Consider the following 4,566-nt stretch of genomic DNA (forward strand, 5'->3'; position numbering starts at 1 on the left):
AAGCAAAATGCACTTCTTCAGGAAGTGATATTTTTTTCATAATGCAGAGGCTGTGCCTGATACACATCTTTCACGTGTTGTTTGGCAACCCTGGTGCCCAGTAAACGCCATATGGCCAGATCTTTGCATTGAATTCCAAGTATTAATTCCTCCATACTTGTGCACAGTTGAGTTTTTATTCCATTCCCTTCATGAACCATGTTTTTTAACTTTACATCATAGTAAGATAGTACATGCCGATGAATAATAGATGCTTGAAAACATCTATCCCCCACCATCTGCCTGTGTTTGGCCTAAAACCCAATCACCCAGAATGCCCAAATTCACCTTACATACTCTAGGAATGTAAGCAGGTTAATGCCTGTATATCCATCACAATCATCACTCCCAAATGTGAAGACATGTCACGAGACTCGCTGACTTTTCTTAAAATACTTGAGAAATACAAATCATAGCTGAATATTTTCAATTCCATGTGTATAAGCCTTTGTCTCAGATTTATTGTAAAATAAATATACATGTACAATATAAACATTCAAATATCAGAAAATATTTAATGTATGTTGAATTTCTTTCACACTGTACATAACCAACCATGCTAAACAAGACATGATAAAAACAATCCAAGTCATGGGTTGCATACAATATGCAACTTTGGTTTATTGATTACAAATTACATAAAAGGTTCTGAAATTTTACAATACAGGTATAGTGCAATCTAAATAAGCAAATGTACTTTTACAGTGATTTCCCAAATGTTTATAACTACACAAATACTAGCATGTATGTTCCCAATAAAGTAGTCTCCTTCCAAAATGGCTAAAACCAAAATTAGTTTAGTTGTGCTCACAATATTGTTCACATATCCGTTCTATTTCAAGTGACATTTGAGTCTGTATGGATTTGCTGTGCAAAATACTGCTGCAACCATTCAATAACTCCAACCCTGAACGAACTTTATCACATTTTTCCAATACTTTGTTGTGGCACTTCCATTAACAGGGCAATTACTGTGCCCCATGGGCCCCACAAGTTCACAAGTAATTGCGATTCACACCACAGCACCTGAAGTACCATTGATGTTTAACAACCATGAATTAGCAGGACCAAGCGAACGTATCCTTCTGAGTAGAAACCTCGACCACCGCCATAAAATGCTTTCGGGCTTTCTACATCACGGGTAGTCAGCCATCCTTGTTCTCCTTGATGGTGTCAACCAGCTCTTTCAGATGCGACAGGTGGTACACGGCCCTGAGAAGAGACACGATTGAGAGAAAATTACTTGGTTGACTTATTATCAAGGTGAAAGCCAGAAAAATCTCACCAAGTCTCAGGAGGGTTTGGCAGTGATATTTTGCAAATTTCATCAGCGAGTGGTATGTGAGAGGAAAACGGAGAACCCGGTGAAAACAGAGGGAGTAAAATGCAAAACTCCGGATATAGATTCAAGATTCCATTGCCGTATTACTAACTCCTGGTTACCTAGCAGCCAAAATCTATAATATATGCTATTTCAAAACAGTCTCCCATCCAAGTAATAACCAGGCTTACCTGCTTAGCTTATAACATTCAAAATCTGACATCATACTTAGAGGCGGTGCAGCCTCTATGCTGTGCGTGAGTGTGGATATAAAGATAAATTCACAATGGCGTGGAGGGGTTTTCCCAGGGACGATCAGCCCCTAGAAAGACGTCCGTGTTGAAGCTGCCCGGGGAGGGGGCCTCCAAGCCGGGGGAGTCCAACTCCATGTGCGCCCTGCTCAGCAGCTCCTCCAATGAGGCTGTGCATCAAGAATCACGCATCGCACGTCACAACCACATGGGTGGCCGCTCAGCCGTCTCTGTGAGAAAAGACTGAATATGTACCTGAAAACATATGAAATGTCATCTGCTATATACAGACTATATATATACACACACCTAGGGATCTATTGTCCTCTGACACGGGCTCCTCGTTGGCTACATTCGTAAGGCCGGAGATATCCAAAACTTTGAGCCACTCTGGGTACTTTGGTCTGCTTTGCGGGCTCTGAGCGGTACCTGCTCTCTTTGTGCTGGTATCCGTCTCGTGGCTGCTGGTCTGGGAGTCCACATCGCAGTCACGCAGCCAGGCCGGGTACCTGAGCTCAGGAATGCTCGTGATCCCCGACACATCCAGCTTATCCTTTTGGCTTGTCAACCACCTGAGATAGGTACTTGTCGCACAGCCGCCGTTCGGCAAGTGCTCACGCCTAGTTGCTTCACTGCTCCATAAGTACAACAAAACATTCGTCTGGTTAGAAAAGAAATAATTTTCGGGCTTTGCCGACAAATTTAATGGCATCACGGCCTTGTTGCTTCTCGCTGTTGAGCTCAACCGTTTAGTTGGCTTATTGCCCCTCACCAATGATGCGCCGAAGCTGTGCGCGGTGACCCCGAGAGATGACCGCTTGCCTCTGTGCGACACTGTGAGGTCTCGGTGGGCGCCAGGCGAGCGGAGCAAGGACTTGGAGGAACCGTCAACTGGCGCCGCTAGGAGCTGGTCCGTGGTTAGACTGACCGTCGGGCTATGAGCCACGACCGCTGCAGCGCAGCAGTGAGGCTGCACGTGCCCGAGATGAGGTCCTCCACAAGCAGCATGCCACCTGCAATGTAAGACCCACAGACATTTTACTGGTACACAATGAATTTGCTCTCCCCTAGATTCCTTGACCCCTGAACGGCAATCCTGCAATGTTGCCTTACTTTGCACCATCAGTAACTAATGATGTTATCCGTTTGTGGAGTTTGTGAGAATATGGGATAAATCAGTGCATGAGCTGTTATTGTTTAAACTTCAGATGTGTCCAGTCTAGGATCTGCAAATTTTGACACAAAGGTTGGAGGATCACTTAGATTTCACAAACTTTACAAACTCGATAATCAGTGAAGTTGCTGGAAGATGACAGGAGAAAGAAATGCATGCACCGACCTATCTGTTCAGACCTATGCTATCCTCTCATATGCGTGTGCTTACTGTGGATAGTTTTCTCTGACATAAAATGAACTCATTAATGGAATTTGCCAAGCATCCCAGTGTGGGACTCTCACGAAAATGTATCTTTAGACCTTATTAAGGGTTTTTTTTCTAGGGGAATTACATTACATTCATGATAGCATAGCATAATTGACAAGCACCCAGTACAAGCAAAAAAAATGGGGTTCTCCTCTCCAATTATCCCCCATCCAGTCAACTAGCTTCGATACCTTATGAGACCTCCTTTGCCAGTAACAAGATATAGTAATAGGTTTTTACCCTTTTATCTGGCACAAAAACTGACACTTTTATACAAGGGATCATGTTTGCGATAACCACAACGCAAGTAGTCAAAATGCAAACAAGAAGACGCTAAGAATAAGAAGACGCCTTTTGGCGTCTTCTGGTCCAACACCAGTGGAGACTGGGATCTCAGAAAAGCCGTCTCGGGTGTGGACCAATCAAATTCAAGGACAGTGCATATTATCAGTTGTCTTTTTTGTTTGCATTTTGACTACTTGTGTTGTGGTTATTGCAAACATGATCCCTTGTATAAAGGTGTCAGTGTTTGTGCCAGATAAAAGGGTAAAAACCTATTACTATAGCTTCGATACCATTGCACCGCCTGCACACTCGATAGCCACTCGAGTGCAAGCACCACGGAGCGATTCCTCGCGTGGCGAGAGGCGCAACCCACCCTCATCCACACTGTGCATCCTCCTCTCCTCCGCGCGTCTCCGCTCCGCCATGCTGCGCGGTGCTGTGCTCTGCACGTATCCTGGGTAGCGGTGACGCACAGATTCCGCTCTGCTCAAAGTCCTCGATGTAGGCGTCCAGCGCACCGCTCGCCTACGAGCAGCACTGCTCTCCGCACACCACAGGGCTGTGCTAGCCCCCGCTTCCGGTCCGGAGCAGCGAGCTGCCCTGGCTGCCGCGAGGGCTTGTGTCCGTCACCGTGCTGTCGCCCGAAGGGCTGTTTGTCTCACCACCGTTGCAGTTCATTTTGTACGATTTGGGATGCCCGAACCGGATGGGGCCAGGGAGAGGAATCGCTGTGGCTACCAGGTCACCACTGGTCCTGGTATGGGGGGCACCATGAGGAGCTGCTGTGTGCGGAAAGTGGGTCCGACGTCACAACGCATGGGCCAGCGTCGACCACTTCGCGTTAGCAGCTTCAGCGTTAGGTCTCTTAAGCTACTGTGGCTGTTGTCCTTTTTTCAACAAAAATTCCAGCCTTTCCCATGCTTTCCTTCATCACACCTGCAAGCTCTATGTACAATTGAAGTGTCATAAATGCTCTACCTGCCTACTACTACATTATGAATGATATACATTTAAGAATTAGCTGGAGACAACTCCATGTTTAAAACACACTGTATTCAAAAGAGAAGGCTTAACATTTAACATTGGTTAACGTTTGGCATGTACACCTGCATATCAACAAATTACAGTACTACTAATAAAATGAATGCTACATATTAATAGTGGTATTACAGTAGTATGACTACTTATATTTATATATTATCGCACCTCCGAAGAGCACGGTGGGCTTGGTACGGTGCGAAAGAGAT

General features: G+C 45.3%; 1 long non-coding RNA gene across 1 annotated transcript; it reads right to left on the reverse strand.

Annotated features, from left to right (window-relative positions):
• Positions 1-627: 627 nt before the first annotated feature.
• On the reverse strand, positions 628-4,274 carry LOC142929157 (uncharacterized). The gene is made up of 4 exons (XR_012945371.1): positions 3,693-4,274; positions 2,384-2,624; positions 1,646-1,781; positions 628-1,251 (listed from the first exon to the last, which is right to left on the reverse strand). It is a non-coding gene; the product is annotated as an uncharacterized LOC142929157 (long non-coding RNA).
• Positions 4,275-4,566: the final 292 nt, after the last annotated feature.

The sequence above is a fragment of the Petromyzon marinus genome, chromosome 25 (genome assembly GCF_048934315.1).
Source record: "Petromyzon marinus isolate PM22_M1 ecotype Great Lakes invasive population chromosome 25, UKy_Petmar_22M1.pri1.0, whole genome shotgun sequence".
In the NCBI taxonomy this organism is placed as follows: domain Eukaryota; kingdom Metazoa; phylum Chordata; class Hyperoartia; order Petromyzontiformes; family Petromyzontidae; genus Petromyzon; species Petromyzon marinus.